This window comes from Anas acuta, chromosome 2, assembly GCF_963932015.1.
Source record: "Anas acuta chromosome 2, bAnaAcu1.1, whole genome shotgun sequence".
NCBI lineage: Eukaryota > Metazoa > Chordata > Aves > Anseriformes > Anatidae > Anas > Anas acuta.
In genome coordinates, this window is record NC_088980.1 from 31,607,696 (window position 1) to 31,629,574 (window position 21,879).

A 21,879-nucleotide genomic window follows, 5' to 3' on the forward strand; every position below is an offset into this window, starting at 1 on the left:
TGGCTAGATCTCATCTTATGGTTTGAAAGCTAGCCAGTTTGGTCAACTTAGTGGTGTGCTCTTGGAGCGAACAAGCTGCAAAAAGTGGGGATAACAGGGGACTCTTTTCAGAAGTGAATTCCTGATATAATCTAAAATGATAAAACACATGCTTCTATGGCAGTGGATTTTCTCCTGATTCACTGGTGAATGAGTAGTGAGATCAGAGTCCTGATAACTAACAGAAAAGAGATATGCTGACCTTGGAAAGGAATTACCAGCAATGGTCCTTGGAAGGACTGATCCTATCACTTACCCTGGGGTCACATCAGAGGGGTGCCTTCTGATCAGGAGGTGTGAGATCACAGATAAGATACTGCTGAGAATACCCGAGCAGCTATGGCATGACACAAGCTCTCCACTATGACCAAAACCACCTGTGCAAGAGAGTATATAGCTTAAGCACATAATACATCTCCAATGAAAGCCTCTCCTATCTATCAGCTTTGCAAGCTTTTTGAAGTTACTTATGAACAAAGGATTAAAAAAAAAAAAAAAAAAAAAAAAAAAAAAAAACAGCAGAGAAGAATATTATGTTCAGAGCTGGTGAAAACTAATACTTTCTGTTCCATTTGTTGTTGAGAGCTTATCATATTGCATCATAGTAGTACAAGTGCAACCAAGAACATTTGGTTGCACAAGGCAGCCGAAAGACACTGAATCAGCTCTTAGTTGGCTGCCTGGCTTCCCCTGAATTAGCAGCAGGCTCCAAAGAAAACACTTTGAAGAGTTCAGAAATACTACTGTGAATAAAAATATCATATGTGATACTGTTTTCTATCCACTGCCAAACAGTACTAAACCCAAACCTTTGGAAATGCAAGTCATTTTTCTTCAGAAGACTGCAGGAAAAGTGGTGCTTTCTGGAGGAAACATGAAAAAAAATAATAATAATAAAAAGGGCAAAACTGATACTATGTCCCATCCTGTCAACGCATCATATAAGAAATAGAAAGAGAGACTGATCTTACACTCTGACCTGGTTATATTTGATTGTATGTTGTACAAAACATAGTTAAACACCCTATTAACAAAATATAGTTAAACAGGAATGTTATGAAAACCAGCCTGTATGTCTTGTATACAGACAGGGAAAGGAAATTTAGAATTATGGCTGAAACTCCAGTCTCCAACCATACAGTGATATTCAATGGCTTCTTTTACAAAACTTGGGATGTTTGTATACTTAAGAATATGTGGACCTAGTTTATTATAAGAAATCCATCTACTACTGTAATTTCTGATTTAGCAAGCTCCTTAAGGAGCTTTTTTGTTTGTTTGTTTTCATTTCATTTGTATGTGTTTTTTTTTTTTCATGCAGAAAATAAGCTAACATAAACCTTAGGGGTTAGCTACTGTCATTGTTTCATTAATGAATGTATGTAAAGATGTAGATTTAAGTTCTTTATGCATCATATGGGGGAGTGGGGAGCATCAGGATCAACTGAATCCAGTATAAAAATACAAAAATACACTGATTTTACTGGAACTGAGATTTTCTTGGGGTTCATTAACAGAACAGAACAGGGACTAAGAGCAGGTCTTTCTTTTATTCTTTTCTTTTTAACTTCCTGTACCAATATCTGGATATTTGACTTCCCTGGTAGTCAATTCCAATACATACCTAACTGTGTTTCTACTAACTCCCCTTTATACACTACTTAGATTTACCCAGTAGCAATGTCAGGCTTCCTAGTCAGTAGTTCTCCAGATACTTTGGAGGAAAAAGGGAAGAATACATTCCAACCAAAAAGAATTTCACTGTAGTAAAAAGCTTTATTTTAAGATTTATTTATTATTTATTATTTTTATTTATTATTTTTTGCTACTATTATTTCAGTAAAAACACATTTTGCAAAGTCTATGAAGTTGTGTAATCAATCCCTGCCTCTCCACAGCTGCGTGTTCCTAAAGCAATACTCACATGACCATTCTCATTGATGTTAAACAAGAAAACTTTCTCTGTAATGCTGCAGCTCTTTCTTTTGACCACTTCCACAACCAATGACTTCTGAAAATTTTCAAAGTCAGATTAAGTAACAAAAACTGTGAATCTGTGAGTTTTATGTCTATTGAAAGGGATTTCTTTATGCCTTATCAGCTTCAATCTTTCCATCAGAACTTAGTGTTGGGGGAGGACAGAGGGGGACAATTTGCACACTGGGATGGAAGCATGTGTACAAACATAAGCACACACTTATCTGTTAAGTCATCCTCTGTGTTCTGAATGTGATTAATGAAAGCCGTTTTTTTCCACCAATGATCAAAGCTTCCGTTAAAACTAAATGGCTTATGTAAAACTGAACAAAATTGCAACCCAAATCCTCAAAGAAAACTTCCAAAGCATGAGCACACGCGCAGGCTCCCACACACCACCACTTTTAAAATGTTTCTCACTGACTATATCAGAGAAGATCTGTGGATATATTGAATCTGATATGACCATGCTGCAATTGGACTCTTCATAAAGGGTTTTAGAAGAAGCAAATGGACACATGTGGCTGAACTCTCCTGTCATGCTCATATCAGTTCAAATTAAGACTAACATTGAATTAATTTTTTTGACAAATGACAGAATTTGTTTCAAAGAATCCACTTTCTAGGAAACCAAAAGCTTTTGGAATATTGTGTTTTATATGACAAAACATTTCAAACAAGTACGCATTTTTTGGCACTTTGCTCGGAAAGCATTTACAATTTGAAACTTTTATATATATACATATATATATAAAGAAAGTATAAATAAATCAAAAGTATGCCCAAACTTTGTGGACCATTCCTTTTTCATTTTTGCAAATGGGAAAATCTTACTTAAAGTTGTCAGTTCCATTTATATGGTGCAAAAAAAATATGACAAACATAATTAAATATAATTCCCAAGTCAGTTCAGTATCAACCCTTTGCACTACAGTAGTAGCATGTTCTCGTTCCGTGGGTCAATTTTGCTCAATGCCTAAAATCAATATTTTCAGATTGTTTAATTTTACACATTAAAAATGGCATCCAGCAAATTTGATAAATTCCTTAAAGGTTTCTTTCATTTAAACAAAGGAAATTACAAGGAACTTTACAGAAAATTCAGGCACCCATGAACCCCAATCAAAGACAACAGATTCCCACTTACATTGAGTAAATTTTTTCTTGCTTGAACAGCACAAAGTAGGTATACTCAGTTCATTTCTATTTATCTACACTTTAATTATCCATCTCTGTCATAGGAAGGTGCATCAAGTGAAGTGAATCAAAACCTAAATTACATTGCCATTTTTGCTTGCAATAACTTTTCAATAATATGATAGTGAATAATATAATAATGAAATACAGCTCAGTGCTCTCAGTTTATTTAATTTGAAACGACAACTTTCAGAGTTTTCAATCTAAATCTAGTTTGATTGGTAAGAAAAAAAAAAAAAAAAAACTTGAATCATTGGATATGAAATTCTTTTGCCACTAAGCTTTTAAAAATCTTTGTAAGACTAGAATTATTTCTGAATTCCAGTCTTATGTTTTTTCCTCTGTAACTCAAACCCCATTTCTGCTAAAATAAAATTTGCATATGATGACAGTTTGTTTACTGAAGACTCAGTATAAGGGCCTGGCCCTCTTAAAAATTTTAAATAAAACAAACTAAAATAAAATAATAAAGAAAAAATAAAGTGTGTACACCTAGCAGTTTACCAATAAATGATACAACATTCTTAATTACCGAGGACGTGTTAACATATGAGATTGCTCCTCCATGCACACATACACACCCACTTCACCTGGTTCACTTGAGAAATCTTCAGCCCCATTATAACTACTTACCAGTATCACTGACAGCCAAGGCTGCATGACGCAGCAAGAGAGCTGATCTAGTGTCCTCTAATGGCAACATTAATCTTCCCATGCTTTAAAGGATTGCTTCATAATTTCCATTATAAATTAAAGAAGACTTTATCTTCTATGCTTAGACTTCCCCAGCTAACAGTTTTTTTAGGGGTTAAATAGCCCCACGAACTGTAGCATGAATTGATATATTATGTTTCAAGAGCTGGTAAAATAGATGCTCTTGTGATTTTATTTTCTTAGTTATTTATCAGTCTATCTAGGTTAGACAGATAGATAGCTATCCAGATTAGACAAGTTGATATCTAGCAGGAAGGAAGGGAAAGAAAAAAAGGGGGAAGAAAAAAAATAAATTAAAAAATAGAAAGAGACTTATTTCATTATGAGGACAAGAAGCACCAATTTCAAAGGTCAGAAAATTTAACCTCCGTAACAATATTATAGTCCTAGACAGACTGGATGGATTAAGGGCATTATTATTGGTTAAGCAGTTTAGAGATTTTCAATCACAAGAAAATCTTTTAGAAATCTCTTTCTTTGATAGAAAGGTTGAAGAATGACCATGGCTTCAAGATTCTAGATAGCTTTTACCAGACTAAGAGCCCATTGAATATTGTCATCACACTCATAAATTACTGAGAAAAAGCATGAATTAAGTCATAAGAATGAGTTCTGCACTGCCAGCTTTCATAAGGAAAAAAAGGCTACTGCCAGTCCATTGCCATTAACAAGTTCTCAGACCTTTCATGCACACTGTGAAGGACTAGGTCATTGTGTTGGAGCTGCAACGCATTTCCTTCCCAAACCTGAGACAGGAAACAGAAGCACAAGGGAACAAAAGAAGCAGCAGAAGTCCAGAGATAGTTCCATTATAACCACATGTGACACTGCAAAGTATTTCCCTTCTCCTCTTCCATAAAAATATCTATATTAAATTGAGCTATGAACCTGGACAAGAAAGAGGACTTCACTCCTCCTTGTGAAAAAAAAAATAAAAAAAATAAAATAAAATAATAAAAAAAAAAGTTGCCCTCTTGTACTCTGTTCAGACTTTTGACACATGATTGGTATTACCTAATCTTTCCTCTCCTGCCAAGCATAAAGCCTGAAGTGCCTGACTAACCAGCCAGTAAAGACTGGCAAATTTGAGAAAGTCTTCTGGATTAACTTTCTCTGATTTTAAAGGGAATTTAACAGATTTATTGCTTTAAAATATAATGTTTAAAAATTGCTTTTCTTTTCCTCCTTTTCCCTGAGGAAAAAAAAAAAATCCTCATTTTTTCCTGGAAAGATATCCAGCCTAGGCTAGCAACTGAATCAAGATTAATAAGTCAGTGTTATTGCTAAACTAAAGACACTAAAAGAATATTTTTACTCCAGGCTTCCAGAAGGCTTTGTCCCAAGATCTCTAGGGGAAACATAGTATGAGCCTAAACAGGTTTTCCAGTACTCATATTTACTCATGCTAGTGCAGTAAGACACAATGATGATAACTTATTATTAACCAATAATATTTTTATATTTCTAAATATATTTTCTCCAATTAAATGCATAATAAAACAGCTTAAGTATATAGTTTAATAGTTCCCCTCAGTATTAATCATTGAAATATACACAAAAAAAAACTAATTCACACTTCTACTGAAATGGTTAAATACCAACATTTAAAAAGGACCTTTACATAACAGAATCCTCTAGTATTACCTCTAGTTTAATGCATACTGTAAAGGAAATCAAAAGAGGCTGAAAAGCAAAAGTAAAAGTAGAGCTGGCTCTTACTGAGTCAATGGCAAAATTCTTTTACGCTGCAGTAAAACAAAACCAAGACCAAACAGCCTGGATTCACTACAAAGCCAAGAGATATTTTAAAACATAAGTAATAAAAATAAGGAGCAGAAAAATAACTATTAATACTAAAAAGTTAGAAATCACATTTATTAATATTTACATTAATTCTCCAAATGCACATTTTAATTTGGTTTTAGGATTAGTATGTATATTATTACTACAAAGAAGGATCTATCCTTTTAGTCTATTTGTTTTTTTCTTCACAGTATACATGCAGTATAAATGAATTCATATTTGTATATATCTGTACCATGTGTGTCTTCGGAGAGGGAAGGACCATAGTTACATGGGCAGGAAATAGAAAATGTTCCATTTTCCAAACTTATCCTTGCCTCCAAATCATTGTAATGCCAGATTTTATCAGGAACGCTTCTTTAAAAAAATTAAAGAGAATTTCAGTTCCAGATGGAGTCTACAGTGATGTTACAAAGATAATATAAGGAAGAGAAAGTGGAAACAGATGTGTCATTTTTGCAGAGATGGATTACATTAGCGTAAAACTCTCCAAATGTTATGTGAGTTGTGACATCTGCAGCAATATGTTCAGACCTGGGTAGATCTCTTCCCCTCCCCCTGTGGATTTCCTGGGTTGGATGGACACTTCTGTCTTTACAGCTTCATAGATTCTAAGGGACCATTGTAGCCTGACCACCTCACAGACTGCATGACTTCCTAAAATTAGTTCCCAAAACAGGTTTGCCTTGAATTGGCACCAGTAGACAACCCATATCTGTACTTGCTATCTGTACTATTGATCTTTCTGTTGCTAGATTGCAAAACCATTTCTTCTAAAACTTCTTTTCCCCACATATGTGTTTGCTGGGTGCAACCAAGTTCCCATTTATTCTTGTCTGCAATAATTTAAATAGCTTCTGCCATAAACTCCACTTTTCCATCATTTTCATGATGCTGAGCAGCAGTAGCAGACATGACAGAGGAACCAGGAAAGCAGCAGACCTCCCACCCAGGTGCATGGTATCATGCACTCTGCTACTTGGGACCACTCACTAGGGGATCTGTTGGTCCTTCAACCATTTCAGGAATAAAGTCCTCAGACCTGACCTCCTGATCTTCTTCTTTATGGGCCCGGTGCATTTGGAAAGAAGAGCCATCTTCTGAGACTAATTGAAGGATTACCACTGATTTTTCACAGCCATTAGCTCCTGTGTTGTATTGCTGTTATTTTTTATTCTTAGGTAAATGACTTTCCATTTAGATACATGAAAATAGATTATCCTCTCTCTTTGCATCAGTACTCTGAGATTATTTACTTAGCATACTTTTCTCCCTATCCAGTCTTAGCACCCTCTTAAAAACCTCATCAATTTTCTTTTCTTATATCAATGATGAAGATGTATAGGTCAAGAGCAGCCCTTCCTCTGGAATTATGTTCTCCTATTGCCAGTTCCCTGAGATGTTTACAATTTGAGACCTCTTACTAGGTTTTAAACTACACCATACTACCGTTTGCCCCTTTCATTCCTTGACCAGAATGCCAAATGTCAAATACTCTGGTGCCACTGTCCTTAGCAACAAATTTATCTCAATTTTTAAAAGATAAGATATCAAAAGCTGTTTTGTTGGTGTTTTTTTTAGACTGATGCTGAAAATCAGACCCTTCTATTTTTCACATAGAAATTGTTCAGCACCCTACCACAATTCCTCCAGCCATTGGGATCACCTTACTCTTTTAAAATATTGGTGCTGGATTAATTTATTCCCAGCTCTAGATGACAACAAATATTTAGATTGAGGTTTATCAAGCTAGCCAATTTAAAATTAAGTAGTTTGAATAACAGTGCTAAATGTCCTTTTTAAATACTGTATGACTGCTCTAACTATATTTCCTGGCTCTTTCTCTGTACTCAGGACGTGACTATTTAATGAGTAGTACTACTGCTTTGTATCATTATATACAACTATATCACACTGTATAATACTACATGTAATACTGAATATAATACATACAATACTACAATTATATGATATTATCCCTTTGTATCATCATAAACAATTCTACCAGTTTCTTTTAGCAATAGACCAATATAATCCTTAGATATCTTCGCAACATATTTCAAAACTTCCTTCTGACTCTCTAGAAGTTACCCAGAGTTCTGTGTGTGTTTTTTTTTTCTCTTTCTTAACAAGTGCTGAACAAGTCCTGCCTTCTAACTTGTACTACTATCAAATTTCCTTTTCTTCCATTCTTATATAAATTCACTATTTTTTTTTTTAATTCTGTTTCCATTTTTCCTTTGAGTCAGGGTTTTATTTTGTTTGTTTAGGTATTTTTGTTTTTGTTTTTAAACCAATGTGGCCTTGGCTCTCAATTGTGGCTTTTGGGGCATTTGGTAATATATTCCTAAGCAGCTCCCAATTATCGTTCACATTTTTCTGTTCAAAAGTTTTCTCCCAAAAGATTTAGCTCTTAATTGTTTTCAGATATATGAAATTGCTCTTTCAAAGTACAAAGGAGGGGGGAGGAGGTGTTGAATATATATATTTTTTACAGTTTTTGCTAGTTTGAACACTGTCTTTCATATACCTAATGTAATATTGATGAAGATGCATAGCTAAACATCAGCTACAATAGTAACAGTAGGTTTCAGTTTCCCTTTTGCCTATCAAGGTAAAGTGCAGTAGAGGGCTCAATGTTCTGGAAATAAAATTTTCATAATTAACAAATAGGGAAAAAACAAAAACAAAAAACAAAAACCACTACCTTCACAGTGTTGAAAATAGCCATTTAAGTCATTTAAAGATCCAGTCATCATGTTCAGTCCTATGACTTAGTGGTGCAATATTCTTACTCAAAGAAGACCAAAATTAAAAGCAGGGTTTGATTTGTGACTTGTTACCAGATAAATAGGTAGATACTCTTACTGCAAGACTGGACAGATATTTTCAAGAGACACACTCACCACTGCACTTCAGATATCCCTTTTTTCTGAAACGTTCCTGAGGTATCTTGACTTTTGCTGAATGCTTGGTGAAAAGTCAGCCAGGCTTTATAACAGAACAACCAATCTCTTTTAAGAGCTGGGGAGAATGGGTCTTGAGAGAGCAACAGTAAATCATTTTATATATCCAAAACCAATGAAGTGTATACATTGAAAAGAAAAACACAATAAAAATTTGATTTTCATATACATGTACACTACATCTGATCAGCAGGTCAACAGTCAGGCTGTTTCATCAGGATGAGTTGTCTGATATTTCACTTTGTTCAAAAGAATTACAACTGGGCAACAACTTTTTTATAGAAACCATCCAGTCCCAAACTTCTAAATCAATTATTTGGTAACATGGTGAAAAATAAGGAACATAGACAAAGCAAAACATTCTTCTTTGTGTTCATGGTCAGAGTTAAATACATGTACATTAGAAACTGATATCCATGGCTGACCCTCTGGAGCAGTACAAGCAGAGAAATTTCTCCCAAGTGTTACATAATTCAATTATGGGCTTTGTTTAATGATTCAGAGCACACTTTAGATCATTTTTCCAATGAGCTCCTTAACTAAATAATCACTATTCTCTTCTTAACAGGATTAAAAGATATGCAGTAACTCACATGAATTACAAGAGAATTAGTTGAAGTAATCACTTGAAGAGATCCAGCATGGAATAGGCAAAAGTAATTTGTGTGCCAGGATCAATTTCCTCATTATCGTAAGGAAGGAGGTGCTTCTGAAACTAATGACACTGAATTGAAATACAGTCAAGATTATCCTGCCAAACTGTTATTAAATTAGTTTGAAAGGGTGCAGGATGGTCACTTATAGGAGACATGCCAAAGCAAGTAAACTTCAGGTTTGCTGACATAGCAAAGAATGGTTGCAGGCAACATTTAGGTGTATGGTATGGATTCCTCCTTTGGTATAATCAATGACTTGTCTCAACAGTGGTTTGTTTTGTCGACACCGGTCAGCAGTAACATTCATTAGGGAACCTGAGCAGCTGAGGGAGGGAGAACATCTCTTTAAAGTATAGGCATGAAGATATTTATTCTTCAGTGGCAAATGCTTTGACACAACAACAACTCTTTGCTGAATGTTCCTAGTCCAGGGCTATTTCAACAGTTAGAGCAGGTATTCTGGTAAGTCACTTCCACTTTGTGTGCCAGAGGAAAGGCATAAATTTTTTCAAATTAGTCCTCAGTTTACTTGCCATAATAAGAGGTGAATGATTTTAGTAGGTAAGCAGAAATGTTAAAATATTTTTTTACTCAGTTTGGTGTCTGACAAGGAGAATAAAACAGTGTAGCATGGTCAGAAATAAAAATGTTGTTCTCGAAAAAAAAAAGACTTTTACAAAGAGGGCATCACTGACTGAAAGTTATGTTTTGTTTAGAGAGAGAATTTCCTTCCAAGTATTTGTAGCAAGAGACAAAGAAAGAAAATCTAGATTTAAGAATAATCAGAGGTTCCTCTAATAACTTAACAAATAAATTTATCCCTACACATATAAAGAATTTGGTCCCATTTATTAAAGAATTTTAAATCTACATCACCTAGTCCCTTAAAAAAGGTTTGAATAGCCAAGCTGTAGACTGGTATTAAAGAGCATTTGCTCATTCTCTCTTCACTTTTCCTCACTTCATATTAAAACTTGAAGTAATAATTAGAAATAATCACAGATTGGAAGTCTGTTTTCCCATTTCCCCAGGTGACGGACTTAATTTGTATGCTGATAAGTCACTTTTCTGTGGTTCAATAAGTACTTAGATTACTTGCACAAAGCAAAATACCTCCTATAGAAGAGCACAGCCTGTATCAGGATACCTTGGAGGAAATCACTAGAGCATTCTTCTGAGTGCCGATTGTCCCTTTTGCATGTGCAATGTTAAAATGCTTTTGAATTGAAAACTGTTTAGGATCTAAATCACCCATTTTCTGTTCTCTGACTTTTGGCTATTAGTCAAAAGTCTGCTTAAAGACTGCTTAAACTCAATAAGATAAAATGAACCTCAGCCAAACTGAAGATAGAAGAAAGATTTGAAGAAGTATCAGTGGGGAAAAAAATACAGTAAGATGTTTGAAACCATTTGATTAATGACACTTCAAACACTCAGACTAAAATCAGAAGTAAAAATCCCTTTTTAAATTAAAAGTCCTACTTAGAAAATGCTTCTCTTGGGAAAAAAAAAAAAAAAAGGTAACATTATAAAACTGTTCACTTTTACTTATTTCCTTTAGATGTAGGTTTTTGTTTGTTTGTTTGTTTGTTTGTTTTGGTTTTGTGAATAAAAAGCACTATCAAAAGGTATTAAAGTTTTCCTGTTCATGGAAAAATAAAATAAAATAAAATAAAATAAAATAAAATAAAATAAAATAAAATAAAATAAAATAAAATAAAATAAAATAAAATAAAATAAAATAAAATGAATTCTTAACTTCACTGAAGTGAATGGCAAAACTGTTTGTAACCATTGTAGTACAGGAATGTCATCCATGCTTTTCAGAAGGAACATTTGAAAAAAAATGTTCATCTTTTTTCATTCATTTGTTTCATTCAGAAGGAACAGATTGAAAAAAAAATAAATAAAATGAAGAGATCCTGATAGATTGTGCCAGTTTTGCTTCTAATTCAAAATTGTCTCTAGTGTAAATTTGAAGTTGACATGTATGGAGTAATAATGATTAGGAGAAAATAGAGAGCAAATGCCCATCTAATTTCATTTTCATTTTGTATTGTTATGAGTCAGCTGGCTCTCAAAGAAATTAGGCAGTGGGAGAGATTTAAGAGAAGTTATCTGAATGACAGCAGTTTCCCAGATTAAAGAGGAAAATCCACTTTGTTTACAAAAGCTCAGCTGTTTCAAAGTGGCAGAATGTATCTGCAAGAAGAAGCACCTATGGTGAATACAGTTAGGAGACAGTATGTATTTCAGTTGCTCTGCAACTGAAAAAGCCTCCCATCGAAATGGATAAGACAGACAGGAGCTCTCTTTCCTGTGCTGGTAATGGGCACAGACAGCACTGCAGAGCAGAGCAGAGTTGCCCCTTCCCTGTGCTAGTGACAGCAGTGATGCTGCTGATGAAGATGAGATTTCTTTGGATGTACCCAGTATCCAAAAAGCAAATAGGAAGGGACAGCATCAGTGAGTTTTTTTAAGAACACAGGAACACTGAAGAGGCTGTCAGGGAAGATAGAAAGCAGGGGTGGGGGGGGGTACAGGCTGCACTGAAGACTAAAGCTGATGTCTTGAATTGCTGCAGTCAAGGACAAAACTTCCCCTGGCATCTTTGGGGCAGAATCTTGCCCTCAATGTGTAAAACAAAAGGGAGAGAGCTTACACTGTGCTGACTGCAGAGCCCAGCCAGGCTGCTCATAATGGCTGCTCATAACAAAAACTGTTCTCCTAAGATATTCTCATTTCTGAGAGGCATGGCACATTTGCCCCAGTTCTATTTCTTAAAAAACAGTGAATTCAACTTACTACAGGAAGCAAATCATTTCCACATCAGAAAAAATTTCATCAAGAAATCAGTATCCTCAATAAACCTTATATGATGATTTAAAAGCAAATCTTCTTATTGCCTGCTAATAACAATGTAAATGAAACTTAAAGGAACCATGAAAAAGAAGTGTCTTAAATTATAGAGAGCTTGATAATGACAGCATGTTAACTTGTGACAGAAGTTATTTCTCCCTAAACTGAGACATTTAAAATAAATTTCAGAGCACAGCACCAGTATGTCAGTCCTGGTATATCAAGGAAGTTGCATCCAGGGGCCAATATGGGTGAGGGTCTTACTATGATCTAGTACAATTAAATAATGTATGTGCAGCCAGCCTTTGTCAGAATGCATATATTAATCATTCAATTTTATTGAGTAACAGGAGTAATTTTATCACTGAAATAAAACATGTGAGACGGTGTTTAGGAACACCAGCAACCCAGAAAAGAATTAGCTTGGATGAAAAGCTTACATCCTAGCTTCCAAAAGCTAAAATCCACCCTAGCTTCTCCCATCACTGCTCGTTTTCCTCTGCTGAAAAGTGACAGTGATTGATGTCTTCTCCCACCCAAAGTATGCCGCGGTTGTAGCTCCTTATGGTTAGAATTAAGCTAACAGCCCAGCTCAAACACTCACCCATTTAGATGAAGTATTTATTAGCCACGAATCCCTCTGTTCTTACACCACCTCAAAGTTCTCGTGTACGTCACTGAGAAAAACAAAGGGAAGGTCTCTGGCATTCAGTCGGAGAACTCCAGCACCAAACCCTCTAATAAGGCGAGCAGGCATGGAACGACTCAGAAGGCCCAGATGTTAAAACCATATAAAGCTGAAAAAGAAAATAAAGAGCAGCTGAATTACAAAGGAGGGAAGGATACAATGTTTGTCTATGGTTAAACTACTGTAAACTTTGAAATCTGTATTATGGAATCCATTATAAAACCCATAATTCTGATTTAAAAGTAATAGTCATAAGATTTTTACTTTGCCATTATTTATGGAATAATAAGAAGGTATGTTACTAGAATCCCACAAAGTAAATAGATGGATTTCATTAAAATTGTCCTGATAAAGAGTCAAATCAAAAGAAAAAGGAAGTAATGATTTTTATTTGACGTCAATTTATTTTCATAGAACACCTTGTGCCACAGAAACCTAGGAAGATGAAAAGAGACGGAAAACTTTTTCTTTTCCTCCATAGCATAAGTGGAGATTTTTAATGGCATTTGAAAGGCGGAAGTGACCTATTTCTAGTTGCTTCTATATTAAGAATCCAGCTACATATTCAATACTTGCCTGAAGAATCAAAGCAACATACAAATTCAGATCAGGATTGATTTGTCAACACGTTGGCTAAATAGAAAATTTGTTGCAAAGAATGCGCTGGAAAAATGAGTGCTTGAAATTCTGCCCCAGTAAGGTCCTTCAGGGACATACCTCAGATGTTTGCCTTGCTCCCTCCTGCTTGCCCCTCCTCTCTCGTCTCTGATGGCTGTCCCAGAGAAGCAAAAATCACAGGAGAATTATATGTTTGTGCCCCTTCTTTTGGGTTGTCCCTTCACTCCCTTCACTCCAATGGCCCACAAACCAGGTTTCTCTAAAGTGAAAACAGGACTGCTGTGGGCACCATGCTTCTCACAGGGATCCCACTCCCCACTGGATTACAGGAGCCCTTGAGGCTCCAGAACTTCTCTTGCCAGAGGGGTTTCTCACACATGACAGAGCTCTTCTATGAAGGCTACCATGACCAGATAAAAAAAAAAAAAAATGGTTTGGGTTGGAAGGAACCATAAAGTTGGAACTGCCTGGTTCCAACCCCCCCTGCCATGGGCAGGGACACCTTTACACCAGACCAGGTTGCCCAAAGCCCCATCCAGTCTGGCCTTGAACACTTCCAGGGAGGAGGCAGCCACAACTTCCTTGGGCATCACCAGCTGAAGGAGTCCTGAGGCCTGGAGGGGCTTGTCTCCTCACTGGGAAACCAGCGCTGCACCAGTGCAGTGCTTGCAGTGGTAAGGCTGCTCTCCTCTCCCTGTTCCCCAAGAACATTATGTGGTGGTTTATCCTCCTAGTATTAAATTGACACAGAGAATATGTCACGTAGCATCATTTCTGGGACTGCACCCACCCCATGCAGAGTGCAGACGAGAAATAAATGAATCATCCAACATTTGCATATGACTATCTCATTGCATAGAAACACAGGTAGGACACAGTCCCTACTGAACTGTTAACTCTAGTCTTGTGTTATAATTAAGGGCATTAACCACATTATATACCAGAATATACCACATGTATATTCTGTAGTTATGGTACAAAGTGGGAATTCTGCCCCCAAACTCCATCTCTCTAGTTTCTATTTCAGTGACCACTTCCCCCCTACTGGTTCTGTGTTGCCACTTACCTACATCTTGAGTAATGTTTCTCCCATGCTGCAGTTGGCTTCCCCAAGCGTGCCAGTGCTTTTCCACTTCCAGCCTATGCTCACCGCCTCTGAAGGTGAACAACCAGAGCTGGGTGCAGCCTTCCAGGTGAGTGCTCAGACAGCCTCAGGTCAGAGGTGCTAAAGCTCTTCTGGCTTCACAAGAAACACTTCTCCTGTTTTATTCGAGGCCATACTTACATTTTACAATGACAGCATAGCTGCAGCTCATTAGTCTACTTTCATAACTTGAGCTTTCTTCCATTCACTTGTTGCCTACTAATGCACTTCTGGCTTATTGTTCCTATATCCAAGTATTAGCATTTCATTTTAGTATTCACATCCCTTTCAGAGAGCTGGAGGCCTCACACTCATCCACCTTTGTGGCACTGCTTTGCAATCTTTACCCATATAAGCAATATTTTCCAAATCTGACACCCATTCATGTCATAATAGCCTCTGACGTGTTGTGTTGAGACCCATGGCACAATGCAAGATGAAGTCTGAAAACAAATCAAATCTCACTGAATACCTGAAAAAATAAATGTTTTTGTTTGCAGCTTTTCTTTATGTAGTTGCATCCAGTGGGATGCACGTGCTTCTCAGATGTATGCCTGCGTGACCAGAATATTAGCATTAAAAGTGTGGGCTTTAAAACTGCATGGTCATTTTGCTGATTTCACAACTATTAAGCTAGTGGTCTGAGAAGCTGAATTTTCTTTGGGATGAAATGTTCTCAGGCTGTAAATTCAAATTAAGGAGAAACTTTGATGCTCCCATTTCTTGTTCCCGTTCTAACGTTTTATGCTGTTGATACTGATTTATTAGGAGTTAAATAATCACTGCAAGAAAAAAGAGCCATGAAGTCCTTTTCACGTTTATTTTTAAATCTACAGGCTTTTTGACCACCATTGCCTTACAGTGACACCTTCTGGAAAAGAGGGGAGAGGAGAGCTGCTCAGTAGAGGAACAGAGTGGGGGAGACTAGGCATTGAGACAGTTTTGGAGTCCTAATTCTTGGCAGGCTTCTGATGTTAAAACACCTGTACAGAGCAGTGTCAGAGCCACGCGAAGGTTTCAGCTCTTTTTGTGGTGCATGGCTTCATTGCTTATGGTTTCAACACTCTTTAAGAAAAAGAATCTACCACAAAACAATTATCCTGTCTATATTCATGCTCTCTATAAAATAATACTCAAATATAGGGTGGCAGTAGTATCACGTTGCTTAGAGTCTCATGGAAGTAAAAGTAAGCAAACAAATAGGAAAAAAATACATTTTTAATGGATAAAATATTCTTCCCTTTCAAATCCTTACTCAGAATATTGCTCTATTTTGAAAGGGGCATGTGTTAATACTAAAATTCTTTAACATAGAATAATAATTTAAGAATATGTACACTTCTAGCTAGGTTGGCAAGCAAAACAGGAAAAAAAAAAATCAAAGTTCCTTAGAAGAGTATAGCAGAAGATATAAAAATACATTTTCCATTTCTGGACTGCACTTCAGCTGCTGACAATCCACTGTCATGGCACAGCTCCCAGTTTCATCTGATGCTCCCTCAGTGTTAACTCAGAAAGAAGTTATGCCAGCAGCAACAGTAGTTTCTTAGGCCACTCGCAATACACTGTTGCAAGAGTGGCTCTGTTGTGTCTTGCTAGGTTCACAAACAAGAAGGCTTTGAAGTTGGTTGCTATTGAAGAAAATAAAAGTTTTACAAGTAAGCTCTGGGATCCTGGGATAGTGGCATCCTTTTTGTTAGCAGTGATACTCTAAATAATAGCTTCTGTCAAAATGGCATAGGGGCAAATATGGTGTACTATAAGAAGCTGAAATCTAACAGAAATCAGAGTACTGCCCCCCCCAAATAGTACAGCACTGTGATTTTCCACATTCTCAGATGTGAACATCACAAATGTTCACTCCAAAATGGCTCAGCATTCGTAACCATGCTGTCAGTGGTGACCCCCAGTGCCATGAGTCTACATTCATTTGTATAACAATACTGCCTGTAAATTTCCAGCTTATTAGTTAGTATACGTAAGCATGAAATCAGCACAGCCATACTGATTTAAACCAGATGAGGGACTGACCTTTAGTTTGGACACAGAATCATGTGAGAGAGGAAACTATTATATGGCAAAGAGCCATTACAACTATAAAAACAAAACCTTCATCAGGTGACCTCAGCTAAATGTGTAGCATCTGAACCCTATGCCCAAACCTTCCAAGCTGACTGGTACTCACTCAGCCCAGAACACAACACATTGAGTGTTGTGCCCCTGAGAGATGAGGCAGGCTGGCAGTACAGTGTGACAAACCTTGACTTGCTCCATCTAGGTAAACAGCCTGTGCCCAGATGTATACCACGAAGACATCCCAGACTTCTGGTCTCCAGAGCCATTCAGGCTGCACAGTTGGCCCATCTGGTCTTACCCAATGTGGAGCCAGAACATGGTTAAAACCTTCATTCAGTCTCAAGAAACTTAAAATCACCCCAGTGCTACCAGCAACATATGACTTCCGTCCCCAAGAGTCTACTAATTTCACAATAGAGATCTTCCCAGTTGGGCTGCTTACCCCCAATTACTCATTTCCAAAAGGTCCCATTATCCTCAGCGTTTTGGTACTTTGTGCTTCTGATTCCATCTGAGAGAGGACTTCAGGTCCCTGAAATAAATTCTACTTACCTTACAAAAAAGAGTAGAGTAAACTGCTATGCAGACACATGTTCCAGAAGACAAGAAGGCAAAAATCTGTAAAGCAATAAAAAAGATCCCATATAACTAGGGTTGATCACAGAGTCTAAAAATCCTGAAATTTCCAGACTTCTTATTTCCAACCACCAGAACTCATTTAGCTAGGTCTTCCAGCCTTGTCCAGAAGGCGAGGTGCTCAGGTGACAGACCAGAAACTGGAGAGTCCAAAATAACAGGTACTGTAGGATTTGCAATAAAACAAAGAGTTTGCAACCTTGGTTTTATATCTATACAAATGTAATCTGACAATTACTCACTGTAACTCACCAGAGCAAAAATGGGAAAGAGGGAAAAGTAGCAGGAATGGTCTAAGACCAGGCAAGAGATTAGCACAATGATTTAAGTAAAAGGGGCTTAGGGCTGGAATGCAAACAGATGGCTATCTTAGAATTAGATTTTCTTAATACAATACAATACAATACAATACAATACAATACAATACAATACAACACAATACAATACAATAATAAAATAAAATATAAAATAAAATAAAATAAAATAAAATAAAATAAAATAAAATAAAATAAAATAAAATAAAATAAAATCAGATTTGTCACAATAAGCTCAAACCATTTTTTGAGGACTTGCTATAGCTGCCCTCATTGAGACTCTAGAAACACCACCTCACTAGAAATGCTGGAGAAACTGTAAGAAAATGTTTTTTTAAAGATCAGCCTAAGACAGTGAATACCGGTGTTTCTTTTTTCCTTGAGATCCACTGAAAACAAAAACTATTCGAGATGCTATGGATGCATGCAGTTTTCACCGATAACTCTGAGAGTCACATGGCTATAACAAGAAATTATTTTGTCTGATATCTAATCTACTGGTCTTGAAACCACAAAACTAAAGAGAGAGGGAGGAAGAACCATGAAGAGAAATACAGAGCATGTGTATTTGCAAAAGGGCGTGATATGCCGGCTGGTATCACTCAGAAAAGGACAGTAAGCTTTCTATACTGTATATATAGTTACTATATACTGCCCCTCATAAAATATTTAGATGCAAGTTTCTTTCCCATTTAATCTTAAGGAAGGACTCGTTTACTGTAATAGCAATCCATATTAATTTACCACAACAATAACAGAAGTCAGTTTGCCAGTCGGTGTTTTGTTTATACTATAAAGCTTGAAATGGAAACTGTGGCCTTGATGAAAACTGTAAAATTCCAGTAAATGGGATTAGTCATCCTTTTGTGTGCCCCAGTTCCACGTATCAAATAACAAGCAGTGACACCCTCAGCTACCAAGTGGAAGCAAACATACTTCAAAAAGGAATAAAAAGCCACAGAGGGGATGAGTAACATTTGACATTTTCATGACCGGAATTTCTGTAAATGTCTCTCTCCCAGAGGAGAAATATCTTCCAAAATATTTAGTCCATTGTAGTATTTCTCTTTGATAGAGCACTGTGAAATCCAAAGGGGGGAAATACTTAATGAGAATGTCCTAATATTTAACTCTTTGCAACCTGTAACAATATAAGGCATTTAAAATCAGTATTATTATAGCCAATGGCAAAGGTGAGTGGATTTTGATCTAACAGATTCCTGACAGCTGTGGAGCTGTCAGGAGCACTACATGCACTACATGCTCTCTCCCCGTTCAATAGTCTTGAGGCCTTTAATATGATCCTCAAGAGAAGAATTCCATCAAACAAGAAGCTGTTGATCATACAAATATTTTATGCCTAATCCCTTTGCTTTCGACAGAATATGAATTACATCAGCCTTCAGAAAGGGTTAGCATTTCCTTGTTAGAGCTCAGTGTCCCCGGTGGAATCCTTAAATATTTGCATTCTGCACACCTTGGTCACACAGCATATTAAGCCAAATCTTGATGCATTCCATTGCTTGTGCAATCCAAAACAAGGCAACTGGTTTGAAAAGGTTGCATATATGTTTTTGAATTGTCAGTTGTTATTGAGGAAAGCACCTAACTTTCATAAGATTTCAGCATACTGAATGGAGCTTAGACAGATTACCAGTGCAAAATTTCTGCCAAGCACGTTTGCCTAACAGGGTTTAATTACTATTATATTCTGTGAAATTGCATGACAATAAAATCACATTTTAAAAATATAATTGCAATTTTCATAGCTTGGCTAAAAATGAAATCAGCTGTAGCAAAACTAAATCTTTGCAAGTGTTTAGTACTTCTGTTATTCTGACTGCATGCCATGCATCAGAAGAAAAAATCCCAGTATAATACTGGGACATTGGTTAAATACATAACATTGGTTAAATCCTCACGAAGAATACAGGTAACACTACAGTGTTGGAATCACCCAAAGTCATTTCTCTCCATCTTCTAAGAAGGCCATGCTCCACAGCAATCCCACACTTCAGCCTGATGAACAGGGGTCTGCCTCCAGAAATTCAGCCTGTATGCCTTCCCATATCTCTTCTGTGATGACAGGATATGGCAGCAGAGCATTAATGCTAAAACTGTACATCCACTCCTACTTCCAAATACCTGTGAATAGCCATGGTAAAAACACCCTCCACAGGTGAGTCTTCACAGCTCCCATGGCAGCTGGACTGTGGGATCATACCAGGAATTTCACACTGCTGCCTTCGCATGGCTAGTGCAGAGAGTACAAATCCAGTAGGACTTAGGGGACCCTGTTGTCACCATTTGGAAATCAGCATTGTCTTCACCTTCCTAAAATCAGACCACTTGAGATTTGTTTCCATCCCACAAATTAGGCTGTGAAGAGCCAGTAGGTGTGGAAAACAAACCTGCCTGTTAAGGAAATCACATCTGAGTTTAAAAAATAATTAAAATAAAAATTTCCACTTTACCTGATGCTTCCTACTATGTCTTGAGGCAACAGTTACGTTTGCTATTTTAGGATGTCTGTTACAGACAGCACGCATTGGAAACAGGCAGACAGTGACCTTGCCTTTTTGTTACCTGCTACAATAATGGGCTGCCACAGAGCTGAACCCTGCAGGGCTGGCTTTGACCTGGGACATTGTGCTAAGTGTGCCTAGTGCTGCTACCTGGCAGCACCATGAAATAAAAGGAAGAAGTCACTATCCTTATTACTCATTTCATCCCCACTTTAGTACCATTGGCACCACTGCAACCACCTCCGTTATTGGGTTTTAGTACTGAGTGTTTGGAGCTAGTCCCTGAAGCAGGCCACAGAGAGGAAGAACATAACTGAGGAGGGATGCTGTGTCACTGACCATTCATTCTCCCTGAGCTAAAACCACCTCTTCTCCTCTCAGAAAGGCATTGTGCTTTTGCTGCTGACATAGCCACAAACCACACCACATTCCTGTCGGGAAGTATGAAATTTTGCCTTGCCTTTTAAGATGAAAAGGAGAATCCATACCACCTAACTGAGCATTTCGTAGACTTTGGGTTGAAACACACAGTATTTTACTGTTTCATTTTTACAAATTTATGCTGTACGCTTTCTGAATGAGTAGGAATTTGAACAAAAAAAATAAAGCACTCTTCACTGCATTCACTCACAGGCTGTGCCAGGTAATGACCATGCACAAAAAGACAGCTGACATGGGCTGGCCAAGGTAGCTGATAGCACAGAGGAGAGGGCTGAGATCTCCAGGCTCACAGCAGGGAGGGCAGAGGCAGCACACGCACACTGCACAAAGCCCAGCAAACCCAAGCAGGACTGCAGGAGAGCTGGCAGCGATGCCAGCAGAGCAGCCCTCACCCCTTCAAAGCCCTCCTTTTATGCTACAGCTGGCTGCCAACTGTTCAGCGGCTACGGGGAGGAGGAGGAGGAACAGGGAAACTTTACAATTGAACAGCATATAGCTTTGTACAAATAAGTTCAGAAGGAAATGCAGAGAGGAAGAAAATACATTAACCACATTGCCCTCCTCCTTATTTTATAAGGAAATAAAAGACCTGCAGGAAAATGACACGGTCACTTACAAACATGAGGTTCCTACACCAGCTGAAAGACAACAGAACAGCACAGATCAAGCCATTTGCTAGCTGGGGCAGGGACTGCAGTTTAAGTTCCTAAGAATATCCAGAGGAGTCTCTTTGAAGTCTACAAAATACAAATAAACAAAGCCCAGAAACTCTGGTATTTAAAGAAAACAAAGACATACAAACAGATGATTCAGGACACCTGACTCAGGGCACAGTTATGAAGCTGAGCAAGACCCATCAGTAGTTCTCTATGCCCATAGCATCTGTTGAGGAGATGTATCACCCATTAAGCTAAATTAAGATGCACACAGGAGGAGTGGCTTCTAGGAAGGAATTTCCAGTAAAGCCACACTAGCATGAACAGCACAGATCACGTAGTCTGACACAAAGCAGACTTAACGACAGAAAAAAATCAGTATCAGTGCTTCCCATTCCCCAGGCTGCCTCCTAAAGGATCCCAATAGGTATGGTGCAGGAAAGAAAACCCCAAGCAGCATGGTGCTGCTTTTCTAAACATACTGATATGGGAGATTGAAAATCATACACTGATTTTCTCACTAGAATAGCACTATTGCACTATTTGCAGACTGAATTACTATTCAGCATG

General features: G+C 37.3%; 2 long non-coding RNA genes across 2 annotated transcripts; both read right to left on the reverse strand.

Annotated features, from left to right (window-relative positions):
- Positions 1-13,969, reverse strand: LOC137852407 (uncharacterized). The gene is made up of 3 exons (XR_011093810.1): positions 13,617-13,969; positions 12,816-13,008; positions 1-416 (listed from the first exon to the last, which is right to left on the reverse strand). It is a non-coding gene; the product is annotated as an uncharacterized lncRNA (long non-coding RNA).
- Positions 13,970-15,467: 1,498 nt separating this feature from the next.
- Positions 15,468-21,577, reverse strand: LOC137852408 (uncharacterized). The gene is made up of 3 exons (XR_011093811.1): positions 21,270-21,577; positions 17,290-17,355; positions 15,468-16,292 (listed from the first exon to the last, which is right to left on the reverse strand). It is a non-coding gene; the product is annotated as an uncharacterized lncRNA (long non-coding RNA).
- Positions 21,578-21,879: the final 302 nt, after the last annotated feature.